At 46.4% G+C, this 22220-nt stretch overlaps 1 pseudogene; it reads left to right on the top strand.

Annotated features, from left to right (window-relative positions):
* The first annotated feature begins 1251 nt into the window (after positions 1-1251).
* Positions 1252-1370, top strand: LOC126196672 (5S ribosomal RNA; annotated as a pseudogene).
* Positions 1371-22220: the final 20850 nt, after the last annotated feature.

The following is a 22220-nucleotide window of genomic DNA, read 5'->3' on the forward strand; positions in this document are numbered from 1 at the left end:
AGCAAAGCAGCATGTCGACGGTACATCACACGTATTCCCAAGCACTGCGAACGTGGTCAGTTAGAGCAACATTGAATCTGCTCTAGGCAGACGCATCATGGCTATACCCAATATGTTTCCATCTACTGGGATGTAGACCAATCTCATGAAGTGGAGATGATACCACTGCTCATTTTGTTTTTAATTCTCCCCATTTCTACGTACAGAGAGAAAGCAGAAAATTATATTTTGGTTTGGAATAATAATGTCCTATTCATATATTACAAATACATCTATAGGAACACAAATGTTTCGTTCCATCTTTACATTCCTGTGTACGAGAGCCTGTTTGGACTATAGAAAAAGAACAATGGAAAACTGTGGGTCGGTAAGGAGGAGACGATGTTTGTTGACGCAAGTGCATGACTGTTGGGCGTCTTTCCGCGTGTGAGGACAAGAACAAAACATTTAAATTAATACGTGAATCGTAGAAATGTGAATTGCAAAAAGATACCGATTGCTACTGAGTGAACTGTGCACCGTAGTTTCATTCCTGGATGAATTAAAGACAGTTTTAGCGTGTGCAAGGGATTAATATCGGTTGGAGAATGGCGGATCAATGCATGTCCACGATATCAGATTTGAATATTACTAGAACTGTGCTGTGATCCAAGTTTAGGAACAAACGTTTGGCAAGTGCCACGGAGTACATAAAAAAACATACTCCGTAAATACGGTGTGGTCGCAGCTATTCGCGGAGGTTCACTGTGGTTTGTAATTATCGTATGGCAGCGGAACTTGGTAGGTATCTGACGCGCTAATGCGGAACCGATTTACGCTGGAAGAAAATTAATACCAATTTTGGCCACCACGTACAAATGTGGCGCTGTTCTGCATCTCATGGACGTCTCCGGTGCTGATGTTGAACAAATTGTGTAAGCAGCGGTTAATAATAAAATCAACATTTTGATTTTACCATTAGTTTGGCCTTTTTTGCGCACGTCCCGTTGCTAAACCATTAAATATTGACATAATATTGACAAAATATTGACATAATTTCATAAAAGTTTCCATCCCGTATTTCACTCCCTTAGAGGACGACTACAAAAACACTGAAACAGTTATTTTTTTGTTTCTGACTGAGAAAGCAAATGCCAATTTTCGTATTCTAGCTTCAAAATTACCTTAATAGCGATATATTTTGAAAAACATGTCATAATGGGTGATTCGCGAAGATATGCAAATATTTTAATATTTTATTCTACAAGTAAAGGCAATGGCCGTGCCGCAGTGGATACACCGGTTCCCGTGAGATCACCGAAGTTGAACGCTGTCGGGCGTGGTCGGCACTTGGATGGGTGACCATCTAGGCCCGCCATGCGCTGTTGCCATTTTTCGGGGTGCACTCAGCCTCGTGATGCCAACTGAGGAGCTACTCGACCGATTAGTAGCGGCTTCGGTCAAGAATACCATCATAACGACCGGGAGAGCTGTGTGCTGACCCCGCGCCCCTCCTATTCGCATCCTCCATGAGGATGACACGGCGGTCGGATGGTCCCGGTAGGCCAGTCGTGGTCTGAAGACGGAGTGCTTTTTAAAAAAAAAAATCCTGCAAGTAAAACTAAAGCAAAAAGTTCATACAAACATAGGTCCGCAAATTTTTAGTTACAGAGTAACGGCTAATAAAAGATTTTGCCGGAAATTTAGCAATTTCGCTAATATGAAGCTATCGAAAAACTGCACTAGTTTACAGTAAAGCACGATTTCCATTTATTTTGTTGTGATTGGCCTGGTGAATCTAATAAAACATGTCCCAGACGTGTACCTGCAGTAGTTTTCGAGAACGGTAGGTGGAGAACCTATCTCCCGTAACATTCGATATACTCCGCTAATTCTTCGTGCATTCGGAATCCTCCGAGTTGGATAACGTACGCGATATTCGTTAACTGCAGCTGTAGGATACTATCACATTTGCCATAAATAAACACCAAATCGGCGTATTCCTCTGTCGTAAATTTGAAAGGCATCCCTATTTCTTGAATAATCTAGAAACTACAACAGTTACTATGTGGTTTCACTTAAATGTTGTTGTTATGTTTCTGTCACTGAACAAGACAGATAATAATCTTTCTTTCTCTGGATGTTCTCGAAAACTACTGCAGGTACACGTCTGGGACATGTTTTATTAGATTCACCAGACCATTAACAACAAAATAAATGGGAATCGTGTTTTACTTTAACCTAGTACAGTTTTGCGGTAGCTTCATATTAGCGAAGTTGCTAAATTTCAGGCAAAATCTTTGATAAGCGGTAACTCCGTAACTAAACATTTGCGGACCTATGTTTATATGAACGTTTTTCTTTAGTTTTACTTGCAGGATAAAATATTAAAATATTTGCATTTCTTCGTGAATCATCCTCTGTGTGTATATATATTTATATTAGGACCAGCAGAGGACCTAGGATCAGCAAAGGACCTGTAATATTGTCTTGGCGGATACTAGATATCACTTCTGTTCCACTCGATGACTTTCTGCGAACTATCTTGACACGTAGTGGCCGAGCGGTTCTATGCGCTCCAGTCTGGAACTGCGCGACCGCTACGGTCGCAGGTTCGAATCCTGCCTCGGGCACGGATGTGTGTGATGTCCTTAGGTTAGTTAGGTTTAAGTAGTTTTAAGTCTAGGGGACTGATGACCTCAGAAGGTAAGTCCCATAGTGCTCAGAGCATTTTGAACTATCTGACAGAAAATCACGAATCTAGCCGCACAACTGCGACGATGTATTTGCAGACTTACGCGTTTACTCTGATAACAGCCAGCTGCCAGAGGACTGCGACAGGAACGCCGGCCGGCATTGACCCGCTTGCGCGGGCCCTTGGCGGCTGCCTCCCTCATTAGCCAGCCCACAGCCCACGGCCGACCTTCCGCCGCGGTACTCAGCCTGCGTCACTCAATTGCACAGCTGCTGGCCGCGTGGCGAAGCGAGCCGGGCCTCGAGGTCTGTACGGCCTAACATCCCTCCTACGACGAGTGTTACGCAGCAGAATTGTCCAATTCCAAATATGAGTTACAGACAAATTGGAATAGCAGAAAGTTAAAAAAACTGTTTGGATGCAAATCTTTCGTAGCAGCTGTTACGTAAGTAATATTATTTGCCCATTCTTGTTTGAACCGTATTGCATCTAAGAATATTTTTCACTGGGTGCGTTTCTTTTCAGTAGTGAACTATCATCAGCGGTGATTCTGTAAATTTTTTTGCATATCTAATACTTCCTCCACACAGAGAGAAATACACTCAAGCGCTGAAGAAACTGCTACAGGCATGTGTATTCAAATAAAGACATGCGTAAACAGGCAGAATACGGCGCTGCGGTCGGCTACGCCTATGTAAGACAAGTGTCTGGTGCCGTTGTTAGATCGGTTACTCCTGCTACAGTGGCGGGTTATCAAGATTTAAGTGCGTTTGAACGTTGTGTTAAGAGTCGGCGCTCGAGCGATTGGACACAGCATCTCCGAGGTAACGATGAAGTGGAGATTTTCCCGCACGTGCATTTCACTAGTATAGCGTGAATATCAGGAATCTGGGAAAACATCAAATCTTTGACATCGCTGCGGCCCGAGAAAGATCCTGCAAGAATGGGACCAACGACGACCGAGGAGAATCGTTCGACGTAACAGAAGTGCTACCATTTCGCATATTGCTGCAGATTTAAGTGCTCGACCATCAACAAGTGTCAGCGTGCGAACCATTCGACGAAACATCATCGATATGGGCTTTCGGAGCAGAAGGCCCACTCTTGTATCCTTGATGACTGCACGACACAAACCTTTACAAGTCACCTGGGCCCGTCAACACCCACATTGGACTGTTGAGGACTGGAAACATGTTGTCTGGTCGGACGAGTCTCCCTTCAAATTGTATCGAGCGGATGGACGTGTACGGGTATGGAGACAACCTCACGAATGCATGGACCCTGCATGTCAACAGAGGACTGTTAAAGCTGGTGCAGGCTCAGTAATAATGTGGGCCATGTGCAGTTGGAGTGATAAGGAACCCCTGATACGTCTAGATACGACTCTGACAGGTGACGCGTACGTAAGCATCCTGTCTGATCACCAGTATCCAATCGTGTCCACTGTGCATTGCGACGGACTTGGGCAATTCCACAAGGACAATGCGACACCCTACACGTCCAGAACTGCTATAGAGTGGCTTCAGGAACACTCTTCTCAGTTTAAACATTTCCGCTGGCCGCCAAAACGAACATTATTAAGCGTATCTGGGATGCTTTGGAACGTGCTGCTCAGAAGAGATTTCCACCCCGTCGTTGTCTTACGGATTCATGGACAGCCCTGCTGAATGATGGTGTCTATTCCCTCCAGCACTACTTCAGACATTAGTCGAGTCCATACCACGTCGTGGCTCTTGAGTGTAGCTGTGCCTCCAAATGCTACGTACACGTACTTACTAGCTTCCAGTGATGTGCACCCCTTCTGCTTTCACCAAATCAGACGTCCGCCATTCCTATCGACATAAGCGACGGCCTGCAGCCGCTCGTACCGCGTGCGCTGGACAGCCGCCAGCAAGGCTTCCTCCACATCCCGGCGAACATACCGAATGCACAATGGCGTTCTTTCCCGATTTGCCTGGTGCACCATTACGCGCCTACCGTTCAACTTACCAATGACTACCACAACGGCCCTCATCAATTGCCCGAACTTGGCAGAAAAATGGATCACGGAACAACAGGCGAGGCATCCCATGCTGGCTCATGTGTGTTATCAATTCTGCGTAGCACCCCGTACCTGTTACTAACGCGTCACGGGGAAGCCCGCTAAGAAACACGTGAACCCACCACTGTCTGACATGAAGCCTCGTATGGAGACTCGCTCATCAGTAAACGCGGGGATTGCAATAGCACCCAAGATATCGTTGCTTTCGTTACTGTTGCTCCAATGTTGTTGCAGCTTGGAATATCAGGTTGAAGCTTGTCTACGGTAACCGATGCAGTTTCTATCTGCTTCCGTACAGTGGCCAATTCTTCTTGTGTCCCCAGACAACAAAGACAGACCATGTACATATATATATATATATATATATATATATATATATATATATATATATATATATATATATATATATATACTGCTGGAAATGGAAAAAAGAACACATTGACACCGGTGTGTCAGACCCACCATACTTGCTCCGGACACTGCGAGAGGGCTGTACAAGCAATGATCACACGCACGGCACAGCGGACACACCAGGAACCGCGGTGTTGGCAGTCGAATGGCGCTAGCTGCGCAGCATTTGTGCACCGCCGCCGTCAGTGTCAGCCAGTTTGCCGTGGCATACGGAGCTCCATCGCAGTCTTTAACACTGGTAGCATGCCGCGACAGCGTGGACGTGAACCGTATGTGCAGCTGACGGACTTTGAGCGAGGGCGTATAGTGGGCATGCGGGAGGCCGGGTGGACGTACCGCCGAATTGCTCAACACGTGGGGCGTGAGGTCTCCACAGTACATCGATGTTGTCGCCAGTGGTCGGCGGAAGGTGCACGTGCCCGTCGACCTGGGACCGGACCGCAGCGACGCACGGATGCACGCCAAGACCATAGGATCCTACGCAGTGCCGTAGGGGAGCGCACCGCCACTTCCCAGCAAATTAGGGACACTGTTGCTCCTGGGGTATCGGCGAGGACCATTCGCAACCGTCTCCATGAAGCTGGGCTACGGTCCCGCACACCGTTAGGCCGTCTTCCGCTCACGCCCCAACATCGTGCAGCCCGCCTCCAATGGTGTCGCGACAGGCGTGAATGGAGGGACGAATGGAGACGTGTCGTCTTCAGCGATGAGAGTCGCTTCTGCCTTGGTGCCAGTGATGGTCGTATGCGTGTTTGGCGCCGTGCAGGTGAGCGCCACAATCAGGACTGCATACGACCGAGGCACACAGGGCCAACACCCGGCATCATGGTGTGGGGAGCGATCTCCTACACTGGCCGTACACCACTGGTGATCGTCGAGGGGACACTGAATAGTGCACGGTACATCCAAACCGTCATCGAACCCATCGTTCTACCATTCCTAGACCGGCAAGGGAACTTGCTGTTCCAACAGGACAATGCACGTCCGCATGTATCCCGTGCCACCCAACGTGCTCTAGAAGGTGTAAGTCAACTACCCTGGCCAGCAAGATCTCCGGATCTGTCCCCCATTGAGCATGTTTGGGACTGGATGAAGCGTCGTCTCACGCGGTCTGCACGTCCAGCACGAACGCTGGTCCAACTGAGGCGCCAGGTGGAAATGGCATGGCACGCCGTTCCACAGGACTACATCCAGCATCTCTACGATCGTCTCCATGGGAGAATAGCAGCCTGCATTGCTGCGAAAGGTGGATATACACTGTAATAGTGCCGACATTGTGCATGCTCTGTTGCCTGTGTCTATGTGCTTGTGGTTCTGTCAGTGTGATCATGTGATGTATCTGACCCCAGGAATGTGTCAAAATAAGCAAAATATACAAACTGAGAAGTCCATGTGTAAGATATACAACATCAAGGTGGGTGTAAACCCATGAGCGCCGTGGTCCCGTGGTTAGCGTGTGCAGCTGCGGATCGGTAGGTCCTTGGTTCAAGTCTGCTCTCGGGAGAAAATTTTAATTTTTTATTTTCAGACAATTATCAAAGTTCAGGCACTCACATATAATCAACTTCGCTCTCCAAAATTCCAGGACATGTTCAGATTTGCTTGGACATATGCAGGATTTGACGGTCTACACACGGAAAAATTTGAAAACGTTAAAAACATATGTTTTGACAGAGCACAGACAAAACTGTCCGACTGTGAAACTGTTGCATTCATTTGTTGCAGTTTATGTGACAAACTCTTATGTTTTCACACTTTTTTGGGAGTGATTATCACATCTACAAGAAAACCTAAATTGGGCAAGGTAGAAGAATCTTTTTACCCATTCGCTAAGTGTACAAGTTAGGTGGGCCGACAACATATTCCTGTCATGTGACGCACATGCCGTCACCAGTGTCGTATAGAATATATCAGACGTGTTTTCCTGTGGAGGAATCGGTTGAACTATGACCTTGCGATGAAATGTTTTGGTTCCTATTGGAGAGGCACGTCCTTTCGTCTATTAATCGCACGCTTTTGCGGTGCGGTCGCAAAACATAGACACTAACCTTATTACAGTGAACAGAGACGTCAATGAACGAACGGACAGATCATAACTTTGCGAAAATAGAGAGTAAATTTTCACTCCAGGGAAGATTTGAACCAAGGACCTCTCGTTCTGCAGCTGCTCACGCTAACCCAAGACCACATTGTCCTTGATGTTGCCTATGTTGCACATGGACTACTCAGTTTGTATATTTTGCTTAGTTTTTTCATAGTTCCACACAACTTCTTCCTGTTTTCTCGATTGATCTGTGTTCAGTTTTTCAAGGCCTATCCACTGTGCCAACTTATAACTAAATCTGAGGGGGGTGCGATGGGGAGGTTCCCTTGTAAGGAACTACTGGTGCAATTATAAAGCTACATCTATCTTTTTTTTCTTGTTTGTTTATTTTGTTTTAGGGCGCAGAAACAACTAGGGTCATACGCGCCCATATCAGAGCCGTAGAACACAAAGATGAAAAAGCAGTTAAAAGCGACTATACGTTACGTCCAATCGACGGAAGGAAAGACAGGTAAAACCAGGGACTTTCTGTTGGAGAGAGGGCCATAAACTACGCCACAGCAACAACGGAAGCCCTGACCTAAAGGTTAAGTGTCCTTCACCATACTGCTACAAGGCATAAAAAGTAAAACGCGGTCGACAGACCGCGCTTTGTTTGCTAAAACGGCCGATAACTCAGGCGGCAAACATAAAATAGAACGTAAGTGGTTAGAAAAAGAGCATTCCGTCAGGAAATGGAAACGTCAAAGGTTGACGACACTGGTCACAAAGTGGTGGGAGATCACTATTTAGCAAATGGCGATGGCTAAAAAAGACAGTGCCAAGTACGCGACCTCGTGGCGAGAGGGCCGAGAGAAGGCCGACCGAGCCGCACGGAGAGGTTTAATTCCCCGGAGCTTGTTCCCACCAAGGGTACACCAGTGGGGATGCCAAAGTGACACGACTTACCGACAGACGACAACACAGAGATCATCGAAGGGAATGGAAGAACTAGCGGGCCGAGGTACGAGGACTGCAGCCTCGGCAGCATCGTCGCCGCGCCGCGCCGGCCTCGTTTTCCGTCACACCGACGTGACCAGGAACACACTCCGACATCAACAGTGAGCAAGTAACAGCTTCCCTGGAATCGTTGCACTACGGGACGGACGGTGTACAGAATACACAGAAGCTCTGAGTCGGAGCAGATGATGCAATTGAGCCTGTGTCTCCGGATGTAGTGCGTGACCTGATACAGGGAGAATAGCTCTGCTGTAAATACTGAGCAGTGTTCAGGAAGCCAACACCGTAAAACGTCGGTGCCGATGACGATGGCACACGCGACACCACGGTCAGTCCGAGAGCCATCAATGTACACAAAGGTGCTATCGCGAAGTTCGTTGCGATGGTCGTGAAACTGAAGGCGACAGGGCGAGGCTGGAGTAGTGTCCTTCGGAAGCGAATCAACGCCAAGGCGAGAACGGGCCGCCACAAGAAGCCCAGGCGGTGAATGGTTCACACCCACCGGGAAAGTTGCAGGTAGCGTGAATTTAAGCTGCCGGAGCAAGAACCGGAATCCAACGCCAGGAGGTAACAGAGAAGAGGGACGCTACCCATACTGGCGACCAGAGGAGCCATCGAAAAAGGAAGCACAGGGTGGGTTGCCACGCATGGCACACGAACGGCACGCATACCTGCTGAGGAGAAAGTCACGGCGGTAGGACAGCAGTAGTTCGCCAGCTTCTGCATACAGAAAAGGCGCCAGTGGCCCAACAGATGCCACGATGTTGGATAGTATTGGGACGGCGTAAGAGGGACGGCCGTGCAGATGCATAAACGAAACATCCGTAGTCTAGTTTCGAACGGACAAGGGATCGGTACACACGGAGGAGGGTGGTTCGATCTGCTCCACAGGAAGTAATACTGAGGACACGTCGGACATTGAGGGACCGCATACATCAGGCTGCCAGGTAGGATACGTGGGAGGACCAAGAAAGTTTTCTATCGAGCATGAGCCCGGGAATTTTGTAGTTTCAACGAACGGAAGAGCAAGAGGGCCAAGATTTAAAGACGGTTGAAGAAATCAATTGCGCCGCCAGAAATTCATACGAACGGTTTTGTAAGTGGAAAAACGAAAGCCACTGTCGATGCTCCACGAGTGAGGACGATTGAGACATCGCTGAAGACGTCGCTTGATGTGACAAGTCCGCGGAGAACTGAAACAGATGGCAGAATCGTCGACGAAAAGGGAGTCGGAGACGTTCAGCGGGAGAGAGGCCATAATAGGGTTAATGACCGTAGCAGAGACGAGACGACTACGCTCAGGACGGAGCCCTGAGGCCCACCGTTTTCCTGGATAAAGGTGTCCGAAAAGGCAGAACCCACGGACGCCCCACGTATACAGAGCACGGAGGATACCAGACCTCGAGCAGCTGTCGTGGGCTTTCGAAAAACACGGCCACAGTCTGGGATTTCCGCAGAAAGCCATTCGTGACATGGGTTGACAAAGTGACGAGATGGCCGACCGCAGAACGGCGCGCTCGAAATCCACACTGTGCAGTGGTTAGTAAATCGCGAGACTCGAGCCACCATACCAGCCGGGAATGAATCATACGTTCCATGTTCCACCAGCTTGCAAACACAGCTGGTGAGAGGGGTATGACAGTGACTTCACGTCAACATCCGGGAAACGTGCCCTCCGCCCTGATGCGGTTGTACGTATTAAGCAGAAAGGTGCTGCAACATCTGAATGTGGACAGCGTCTGGCTCTGGGGCGGAGGATCGGGACGAACTAAGAGCACGATCTAGCTCCCTCATAGTGAAGGCGGCATTGTAGCGCTCGCGGTTCTGAGAAGAGAAGGGTATCGCCCGAGCCTCCTCAACTCGTTTCCGATGGAGGAAGGCAGGGCGATAGTGGGTAGAGTTCGAAATCTCTGCGAAACAGCGGCCCAAGGTGTTGGAGATAGCAATAGGGCCCACGATGACATCATAAAGTTATAGTTAGAAATAAAAAACATACTTGTTTCAGTGTTTTTCTACATTCAATTACCCAGCGAATGAAAAGGGGGACGAAACCTTTCATGACATTTCATCATGAAAGCTTTCTCAAAGCTACATCTATAAAAATTTGTACTTGGCTTCTCTGTCAGAAAGAAAGCAATGCGTGTTGAATTGCTATTGAAAATTCAGTTCCTAATAGGGTGAAGTAGGTGATCAAAATTTTTAAGAAAATATTTCATTACATTAAGAAAATTTTAAAGCTAAGTCTATGAAACCTGGTACTTCACTTCTCGGTTGGATATAAGGAAATGGGTGTTAGCGAAGGCATGAAAGATTCTACGGAAATACCACCACAAGAACGCAAAAGCTATCATTAACAAAAATGTTGGACTCTAGCAACCAGAATCGCTTTCGGATCCGTAGTATATTCGGAAAAGACGTGAACGCATATAAGCTGTTGCAATTCCATACGGAATACGCGAGCGAAGCAATGGGTGCTAGTCTAGTATGTCTACATGTTACACAAAATCATAATAATCTTATTAAATATGAGTGTTAAGATGAGAAAAACTAATCACAACGTGAAAAACATGGTTTTGTACGACTAATTCTATGAGCAGGTTTAAATGTAAGCTATTATATACGTTTCGTAATGTTGTATCCTTTAGAGAGAGTTGCGTGCTATAACGATGAAAGTACTTGTTAAAACATAGGTACAGCAATCAACTCGCTAACCCTATTCGATAGGTAAGAGAAATTATTCTGCCACTTGAAGATCTGGATAGTTCCTCAACAGTGTTTGAGCAAAGAAAATGATTCGTACGATGACGATTACGAGTTATTTGGTTGAAATTTTGCATTGTCGAGTTTTCCAGAACGAAGTTGAAGAAATTACTGATTGGGAAAAATTGTTTTCGAGTATTTCTTTTTTATAATTGTAAAGCAGGTAACGGGTGTGTTTGTTCATTGACTAGCTACTGGAGTAAAATGGAAAAACTCTGTAAGAGTTTCTATAAATTATTAGCATTTCTTGTATTAGTTTGATAAGAAATGTGACTTTCTTCTGTGGTAATACCTGTGATTGTTGGAAGCACCAAATGGGAAGATCGGTAAGGCTACAAGTTACACCGCACGCCCACCAGTAGCTCGCTGCGTGAGCTGCTTCTTCGAACGGCAGCGAGAACACATATCTCACGAACCGCTTTTTCGCAATAAAGAACAGCGGTAATTGTTTATTTCCTATTGTACTTCGACGAAGTGTGAGTAATTCATAGTCATACCGACAGTGTTTGTCAGTATTTTGCGTGACGTGTTAGATACCTTGTGGTGTTACATTGTAGGACGATTTGCGGTAGCGTAACGGTTAAGGCGTTGGGTTAATAAGCGAAAGGTGTGGTGCTTATTATTTTCTTTATTTAAAAACAATATCGAAGTGTCTTACTTCACAAATTTTATTCGTTTGAATGCAATTTTTTCAAATTTCTAGTGCTTTGTCTCTTCATTAACCCTTTCGCTGCTGCAGACACGTGCTCCCCGCATTCCGCGCTGTGCGCGATTTTGTCATCACTGCACTGCTCGCCTGTGCAGACACATGGTGTTCTCACTGCTTTGACACACTTATCATTCGATTTCACAAAAACTATTTGGCCCACAAAAATTAGATTTTTACACATCTTCTTGAATGATACCTTCACCCCATAAATGAATTAATTTTGTTTCGATGTTCAACCCAGTTATTGTGCAGCATTAAATATAGTAAACCATTGCACGAAAGAGTTTGCAGAGGTAAATGTCCATAGAGTATACTTTCCGTATGGTCGATTTTAGTTGTCACAATGTTGAGAATGAAATGTGGAGAAGGTACCTAAATTTCATATAAAATTTACTGTGTAACAATATGTCATTTAATTTAAGTACCACATAGGTGTCGTATGTAATATTGAGAAATATTCCATCTTTCGCGACTGCAACAAAAGTGTGTCTGCACAGGCGAGCAGTGCAGTGACAAAATCGCGCACAGCGCGGAATGCGGGGAGCACGTCTCTGTAGCAGCGAAAGGCTTAATGCGGCCTTGCTGGCATTACTTCATGAACTGCGCGCTCCCCCATAAACGTAAGCTTGCGAACTATGCTATACTATGGTGCTGCTTCTCTCGGCGCGTGCGTCGTGTGCAACTGGCAACGCAGCAGTCTCCCGCGTCTGGGCGGGCATGCGCGAGCCGCCAAGATAAAAGAATTGAACTATAATAACGACACTATCGGGCGTCCTGAACCTCACACGTAAGTATCCTATAAAACAAAAAAACACTGGTGTTACGATTATCCTGTAGAGCTTTAGTTATTTTCATCGTACCACGTAAATATTACTGAAGTACTGAGTGGTACAGAAAAGAATCGTTAGATTGTAACTACGAAATGGAACAAGATGGGTCACGAAGTAAACAGTGCGCAGTGTACGATTCGGAATGACAGAAACTAGCTGCGAGTAGGGATTAGAACTCTGTGCAAGATTCGAAGCTGTCGGCTGGGGCGTGACAGCGCTCGAGAAACGAGGCGGCAATTCAAAATATTTTTGCGTATTGCTTCCGCTACGCTGTCAGCGTAGTAATGCAGACGGCAGAGTCAGTGTCGACGGTCGTGCGGGAGCTTCACGAACCGGTAGGCCGGAAAGCTGCCTCCGAGGACCTGCCCGTGCAACTCGTGCGAACGACGTCTGTTTTGCTTGTCGCCTCAGTGCAGAGACATTTCGACAAAAACTGGAACGAGTTGATACTAGAAGCTGTAAAGTGGGTTTGAAAATCAGTTACAATAAGACGACAATACGGTTACGCATAATCGACATACTGGGAGAAAGGCTAAAAATAACAATGTCATAGTACCGACAGCGTAATTTTTAAATTTTGAACGGATGAAGAGAAAGCGTGTTTGTACAGGAACGGAAATAAACGTAAGAGTAAAAATGGCCTGGAAAGGGCAGATTAGAGTGACGTCCTGTAACGAGTTGGAATGGACACTGAGAGCGGGCTCGGACTGCGATGACGGAAAGGAATGAATGTGACCGTTTGTCGTTTATAGGAATTGTCGCGATATTTACCTTACGCTATTTTGGGGAGATACGGAATACGTAAATGTAGTTAGCCGGACGTGGAAGTGACTCACTGCAGCCCCAATCGGGATCGAATGCTCAGAGTACTACGCTTACTTGCTCGGTAAACAACGTGGAGCGCTTTTGATAACGCAAACAGGGTTTTCATTGTTTATTTTCCGATACGGCCGGAAACAAGAGGTAGGAATTAGGGTGTAGAAACATTGTCGATTGTGGCACAGAGGTACAGACTTTTAATGGAAACACAATGAAGGAGGAGGCGACGAAACCGAAATGCAGCCAGTTGGATGGAGGACAGAGGACGAGGTGGTGGGAGGCGGCGGCGCGCGCGCTCCCTGCCGGCTGCGGCGGGATGCGCCGGCCGCAACTTTCTCCGGCGCGGCGGCCCGCGGCCGCGTGGCCGACATCCGGCGCGCCGCCTAACGGGACTGCGGCAGGCGCGGCGCGCTATCTGGGCCACCGGGACCCGGAACCGCGCAGCTGCTCCTCCGCCCAGCCCTTCCTTTGTCGTCGACAGCAGCGGCCGGGACCGGTTCCGTGCCTCGACGTTTCATTCCGCTGTCCCACACTCACCACCAGTCTTCACCCGGCGGGGTGCCGCTCTGGCGAGCCACTGCACTCGCAGCTTGCAGAACGGCGGTTCGAGCCCAGGATGAGGCATTTCCCCGAGTTTCCCAAGTTGCTAACGTCAATAGCGGGATAGTTGCTTTGTAAGGCCACGGCCCAGTTCTTCTCCCCGTCGGAGCTGCCTATCAGAGAGGCAGGGTACTGTGGCCCACACTACGCACATATTCTTCCTACAAAAAACTACTCTAAAGTATCTACGAGGGTTCTAGTGGTGTACAACGACAATAATAAATTTGTAAGTTACACAGCTTCCGGATGAAAGAAACTAGCAAAAATGTGTTTTTTAATTAGTATGCCACACCCCATAGTAGCCAACGAGATAAAGAGAATTGTCCAGGCATGCCGAGACTTCTGTAATTGTTTGTATCGTTCGAGAGATGGATTACAAGACAGACAGACACACACACTGCGAGACGAGAAATGAGAATCGGCCGCCCGATCCCTGATGCAAAATGCGTGCACGGCAAGTGGTTAGAAAAGACCGCAGCCTAAATCCCCGTCCGACAGTCGCGTCTTTCGGAACACATTCGCTGCTGACGAACCTCACATCACATATTCCCGACGACACCATCACGCAGTGTGTACGGGGACACGCAGACTCGAAACCTTCGCTCGGTCGAACGCGTCATCTCACACGGTCTCGGTGCTCGTGTCCGCGAACGCTGCCATACAGATCGACGGCTACAGCGCGCCACAGACACACACGTTCGTGCTATGAGACTAGTCCGGCCGGCCTTACTTGGAATTTGCGGCAGTAATGGAAGGCAACACACGGCTCTCGACTACACGAACTGAATTGCTGACCACCTATATGCCTTCATCCCCCAACGGCGACGTTATTTTCCAGCAGGGAAACTATCTGTGTAACAATGGTTTGAGGAACATGACAGAGCACTCACGGTGATACATTGGCTACCAAATCGATCGAACACATCCGGAACGTCATCTGGCGCCAGGTCCGTGTGTCGTACGCATCTGGAAACTTACCGACGAGATGTCGACTCTAAGCCACGTCGAACGCTACTGTATTCCGTCCTGGTGGACAAACAGCCTATCGAGCAGGTCGCCTAATGTTTTCGCTCATCAGTGTAGACAGACAGACAGACAGACAGACAGTAACTAATCTCACAGCATTCACGAACCATTTCCAGATGAGACAAACACCCATTCGCTCTTCGAATAAATGAAAGGCGGACAAAATTACGCCACCGTTTTTAATACACCAGTTCGTAGAGGATGAGAAACAATGAGTCTAACAACATCTTCAAGTCTTCTGCTATCAAGGCTACATTCTGCTTATCCCAACATTGGTAGGCAATTTGTGCAGCCAATTGTTGGCCACCACGCAAGAATGTTTTTATCTGAAATATTACAATAATGTCTTTCCAAAAATTTTACGGCGTTAAACAAGTTTTAACTTTATTAGGAACCGTTGTTAAAAATTAGTTGTTTCGCTACACCTATGCAATTAACATACATTCTTGAGAAAATCCGATGATACGTTTAGATTCTCATTAAGCAATAATGCAGAGTTGAGGCCAACACCGGAAAACAAGTTTGTTTGCGTGGCCATCCTGCGCAGCAAGCACAGAAATATTTGTTTTGTAAGTAAAGCAGCCTTTTCTTGCTGCAACTGTAATTTATTTCTCCGAGACGACAAAACAAACGAAAAATAAGTTGTGTCGTTTCCCTGGCGTTCGTGACTTTCTCGCCTGGTGGGTAGAAACTCCTTCATTCACAAGTTGGTCTAAGAACTGCTCGCTGCCGTTAAGAAACCACACAAATCTCGTGCGGCAGGCGGCTGTACTGAACGGCAGAAACGCAAAGCTACCAGCACTATATGGCTGCAACAAGCTTACAAACAACACATCCCAGACAAAACTGCGATACTTCTACAAACGAGTTTTTCAATGTACTGAATTCCACAAGTATGCTGTCCACCATAACTTTCCCCTCAACTCAAAGAAACGTGTGTATAACTTGCGTATATATGGAAAAGGCACTGGAAAATCACGAGGAAGAACTACCTTCAAACTGACCGGTAGTATAGAATTATTGCGGTTTCTCGGAACAAGTTTTTTTTCCTGGTTAAGTTTGGTCTTTGATGGTTGTGGGGAGCAGCAGCAGCAGCAGCAGCTGCTGCTGCTATCACCACCACCACCACCACCACCACCACCACCACCATGCAGTCGACAGTCCTGTACCAACATCTTCGGTCCGAGTCCCTTAACGACTCCCGATCTCGGTTCCCGTTTCTGCCGACCTGTTATAAGAATTACCAGGTTAGCGGTTTAACTTGGCTACGAAATTATCAGTCTTCCAATTATCGTTGTCCAGCCACTGAACCGTCGTTTCAGTCGGTGTTTGCGTTGAAAGCTCATTCAGTTTTACTTTCGGACGTCCAGTTGCGGAGTATCGGCAGAGAGATGCCAGGTGCTCGTCGAAAATGCGGGTCGACTAATGCACGGTAGCAAGAAGAGGGAAGAGGGGAGTGCCTCAAATAAACGGAGGAGTAATATGTCTTTGTCTGTGGTATGTTTATGAAGGGTTGTCGACTGAAAGGGTTGTAAGATAAGCGAGTGAAATAACGCGGAAACTGCCTCTTAATGGTAACACTGGATGGGAATGTAATACACACTAAACCATTTGCATTAACTGCTAAACTAAACGGGGACATTTATAATAAGACTACCGCCATCTACTCAAACTAAACGCCGGCGCCGACAAAGAGAACAGGAGGCCATCACTCCCTGTGCCTCAAACAATGCGCGAGCGCTCTCCGTCACGAGACGTGACTCAGGGAGAGCGAGAGCCCACCACGCGCACCGCTTGTCACCGCAGTTTCCGCAGCGGCTGTGCGCCGCGGGCACCGCCTCACAGCTCGTCCGGACTGCGGTCGACACTACCGATGTTCACAAAATATCGATGTTGTTTCCGAAACATGTCGACATATATCGGCCAAGTTTCCTCCCGCGATATATCGTATCGAAACGGCAGTATCGAGTGCCGATATTTTTATTTTGTATTAAAATGTTTTCGCAGTTCTCGGTAAATATTTGTTCTTTTTAAATTTTTATGGAACATAATTTTACTTTTACCGTGTGAAGGAGTCTTACTACATTTTGAGATTTCATCACTTCCAGTAGAAGTCCGATCCCACTTGGGGAGGGGGGGGGGGTGGCGGCGGCATCAATGGAATAAGATAATTTCCAATCAGTTGCGTTAAAAAACGATACTTAACGCAACTAGTGTGCTATTACTTCACATAGACAGTTTTTCAAAAAAAACTGCTAAAAATGACGAACAAAAATCTAAATAGCAAAACTTGTCTTTGCCGCGGGCGGGGAAATGCTGGCGCAATTGGCGCTACTAAAAGCACAAGCTTCGTTACGCAACAAACAGGTAACATTAAAATCGCTTAGCCTCACAATATTAGCACACGAAGCCACTGCACCCCGCTTCCACGCATGCACCATCTTCAACACACTCACGATTTCAGAGCTCCGAACTCGGCACAGTCAGTTAATGATTCGCATCTCCGACCCTCTCACGATGTGCCTGGAGCATGATCTACAAGCTGGTACGGGAGGCGCCAGAAACTGCAACGTTTAGCCTCACCACGCAATGTTGACACATCGACTGTTACGTCGCTGGCGTTGGCAGAAATGAAAAAACAGGCAAGTCGACATGAACTGTTCCGGAAAAATTCAGTATGTGACGAAACCGAACGAAGGACCCATCGGACGCGTTTTATTGTGCCACTTACATGTACTAACAATGGAAAATCCAGGACGGAATGTAACAATATTACGAGAAGGGAAGTTGTTACCACATGGAGATGCCGAGTCTCAGACAGGCACAACAAAAAGACTCTCACAATTAAAAAGGTTTCGGCCGTTAAGACCTTCGTCAACAATAGACACACACACATTTGCGTGAGGATGGAATATCTGCTTAAAGTGAAGCATTCTGACTTTACGTGACGTTCCAGTAACGCCTGCTGTAAACGTATTTGCTGGTGCCTCCATCAACTGTCAAGACGGCGCTGGGCTGTGTTTCGCTCTTAAACCAGTCAACCGTCATGCATGTCCTTTGGGCTACTTCACTCTTTTTGTGAATCGCTTACTTTGTTGTAGTGCGCTCCAGCACTATGTGAACAGCACTTCTGGGAAACTAAACCTACATCGGCGCAGTGGCAGAGTGTCGCATGATCTGATGGAACCCGCTACCTTTTTCATCATGTCGATGGGAGGGCGCGAATCCGTCGTCTTCCAGGAGAACAGCTCCTTGACACCTGTACTGTGGGACGGAGCCGAGCTGGCGGCAGCTACATTATGTCCTGGGGAACATTCACGTCGGAATCCATGAGATTAGTGTATGCCCATAAAGTACTTGCTGATGCATGATACAATGATATTTAAAGAAAGGCGAAAAAGATTCGTCGTTGGCGCACTAGGTGACAAAACATCTGGGTCTGCCTACCAATCAAAGCGCTTTATCAGCTGTAATACACACAAGTTTCTGAACTGGAAAATCATATTCAGAAATGAAGGATCTGAATGCAGTGCGAAAAACCATGTCCTCATGTAGTGTCTTTCAAGGTCGAAATTGTAAGCAAGATGTCTTTTACACTGAAATCCCAAAATATCAATATCACAAAAACCTTGTGCCCCTTAGGGGGCTCCCTGCTAGGGAGTATGTGGGTGGCAACCACACGGACCCATAGCTAAGTCAATGTTACTTCCACTTGCTTGTGTCAGGCTGCTTCTGTTTTGTTTTCTATCGTCCTTCCTAGGCCAACTCTTGCTTCTTCGACCCTGAAGAGGCCTGAGGATGTCTTTCCTTTTCCATTTTTATCCCTAACGTCGGAGGCGGCGCAGAAGATGGACTTGAGGACGGAAGAGGGAAACTTTAGCGTCTGTTCCCGGAAATGCAGCTAGAAACAGAGCCTGACTCATACTGAGCGGTTGAATTCGGCTGAACAACCACCTGCCTATGTGGAAAGGAACGGGATACTACCACATTACTTTTTCCCCAGGAAACAAATGGTATGGTTCTCTTTGTAAAAGAATCCGGACGTAGAACTTCCCCTCAATCGGATCTCCGGTAGGGGATTACACTGAGATCAAACACACAAGCACCGGAGGAGGATGAAGAAGGAAAGAGGAAACTGAGTAGGGAGAGGGAAAGGAAGTTAAGGACTGGAAGATGGAATGTGCTCAACACTATTACAAGCTGACAAGTTGGAAAATGCCAAACAGGAAATGAGGAAGAATAGACGCGGTGTAACAGGTATGTGTGAAGTGAGATGGGAGAGAGATTTGGACAGCGGAGAGTACAAATTTTTTTACTCAGGCAGGGAGAAGAGAGGCAGGTATGGTGTGGCAATTATGACACGAAAGCGGATGATGAAAAATGTATTGAGAGCGCACTACATAGATGAAACACTGATGATGATGAGATTAAGAATTGAGAAGAAGCATGTCGTTTTAATACAACACTGATAAGGAAGTAGAGGAATATTAGGAAAAGATTGACTAAATTATGGATAAAGAAGAAAGAAACGCCCGCATCATCGTAATAGAGGATTTGAATGTAGCGATAGGATTATATTAGAACAAATAAGCCCTCGGTCACAAATGTTAAGTCAAAATTGACCAGGTTTCGACGCTACTATGACCTTCGTCTTCAGAATTAGACTAACTGTTCTTAAACATTTTAAGTATATAATACATTAATAAAATTAAAATTTGTACTGACTGGAAAAAGATGCAGTACTTGTTTAGTGAACAAGGGTCTTGTTGCAACCCTTGTTCACTAAAGTACGAGCAGCCCTTAGCGCCTCGCCATCTTTCTTACAACTATTCATGACGTCGCCTTTTCGGCTTAGATCGTTTTTCATATGTAACTTGTAAGTACTGCATCTTTTCCCAGTCAGTACAAACTTTAATTTTATTAATTTATTATATACTTAATATGTTTTAGAACAGTTAGTCTAATTCTGAAGACGACGCTCATAATAGCGTCGAAACCTGGTCACTTTTGACTTAATATTTGCGACCGAGGGCTTATTTGTTCTAATATAATTCTGACACGGTCACTGAACCTTAGCAGCTATGTTCATAGCAGTGATAGGATTTGCTAAGGAGGCCTTTAATAAAGGAAGAGACTGGCAAAGTGCTTCATACGGAGCGTGGCATTGTACGGAGTTCAGACTTGGACACGGAGCAAAGAGGGTAAAAGGAGAACAAAAGCATTTGACATCTGGATTTGGAGGCGGCCTGGGATGAATGAAATGGGTATAAAAAGTGAGAAATGAAGAGATGTTTAAAAGAGTGGTGGAGGGGAGAGAAATTTTAAAGGTAATCAGGAAGAGGAAACAACTGTTTGGGACACTGGCTGAGAAGAGATTATTTACTTGATGGATGCTATGGAAGAAACGGTGAATGGAGTAAGAAGAACTACGAGAAGGAGGAGGAGGAGGACGCAGAAGATACCAGGTGGTGGGTTATATAAGGACAGGAAATGATTATAAGGAAATGAAGAAGGTAGCAAATGGCAGGCCTGAATGGAGAGCTGCACTAGGGCAGAACACTGATGATGTAAATCGACGCTATCTACTGACTCGTCTAACTGCAGTGAGAAACACAAGCTGGACTGAAAATCTGTTACATAAAATCATTTATATTTTCCGCCATTAATTCTATTTTACGTGCTACAGTAGGTCTCGACAGCGGCATGCCTCCGATGGCTGACATGATCTCTTACTTATTTTTAAACGTGGAAAGCAAGGACTCACTAGTGGCTCGAAAGCACTGCTTGACAACTGTGCCATCGTGAAATGGTGTCGAATAGTTCATCAGTACTTGTGATACACAAAATGACAAGTTGCATGTTTCTCTGTGTCATTTCACAAACCCGTTACTAAGTGAGAACCGTAGCCTGGCACATGGACACAGTTTGAGCGGTCGGGAGACATAGCGCCGTAGCGCTCTGGAGACGTCCGATGACAACATCGAGCTGAGTGCATCGTCGCTGAGCTGTGCTGTCGCTGCGTTGTCTGTTGTTTGGCTATTTTGATCGCGATCGTTTTGAAAATGAGTGATGAGGCGGTTATCTGACACGTCAATGCAAACAGCAATCTCGGTTTCGGTTACACGAAGTATTTAACTGATTATTACCTCGGTCGTGCACATTGTTCTTTCGTGGAGGCTCGACAACAGAGGTTTGTGCTGCTTAAGGAGGCGGAGGTCGCCTGATTCCGCAGCAAACCCGGAGTGCTCTCCTCGATCACTGCATCCCACGACGCAATGCGCCGCGTTAAAACAGTTAAACGAGTAGCAGTCTCAACGTGCTGGAGGGAAGACTGTTGCTTGAAGCGAGTGTTAAAGGTGGTGAAAAGCAGACGGAGTCGAAAGAGACGGACACACTGTCGTCATATTTACTACCTACAAATAAGGCGCGATACACGTCATTGTCAACAAGCTGGTATTTTACAAAAACAACTCATTTAAACATATTTCGGACAAAGGTTTTGGAAGGTCGACTCCTGATGTACATCTAATCCAATGCTCCGCGTGTCACTGACACTAGTACTGGTGCAACTAACTCATCTCCCCTTCCCTGTTACACACGCGAGTGGCACGTGGGAAGACTGACTGTCGGTAAGCCTATTTATTGGCTCTAATTTCTCTTTTCTTTTTTTTCCATCGAGGTCATTTCGCGAGATGTATGTGGGAGAAAGTAATATGTTGCCTGACTCTTCCCGGAATGCGTGCCGAGTCACCGCGCTGGAAATTTGTGGTAAGTTTCTATGGGACCAAACTGCTGAGCTCATCTGTCTCTAGACTTACACACTACTTAATCTGACTTTAACTTAAGCTAAGGACAACAAGGAATTTCTGAAATCATTGGGGGAAGTGGAAACAAAATGACTATTCACGTTGGTGTATAGAATGTACGAGTCTGGCGACATACCATCTGACTTTCGGAAAAGCATCATCCACACAATTCAGAAGACAAGAGCTGAAAAGTGCAAGAATTATCGCACAATCAGCTTAACAGCTCATGCATCCAAGCTGCTTACAAGAATAATATACAGAAGAATGGATAAGAAAATCGAGGATGCGCTAGATAACAATCAGCTTGGCTTTAGGAAAAGTAAAGGCAGGAGAGAGGCAATTCTGACGTTGCAGTTAATAATGGAAGCAACACTAAAGAAAAATGAAGACACGTTCATAGGATTTGTCGACCTGGAAAAAGCGTTCGACAATGTAAAACTGTGCAAGATGTTCGACATTCTGAGATAAATAGGGGTAAGCTATAGGGAGAGACGGGTCATA

The sequence above is a fragment of the Schistocerca nitens genome, chromosome 7, assembly GCF_023898315.1.
Source record: "Schistocerca nitens isolate TAMUIC-IGC-003100 chromosome 7, iqSchNite1.1, whole genome shotgun sequence".
Taxonomy (NCBI): Eukaryota; Metazoa; Arthropoda; class Insecta; order Orthoptera; family Acrididae; genus Schistocerca; species Schistocerca nitens.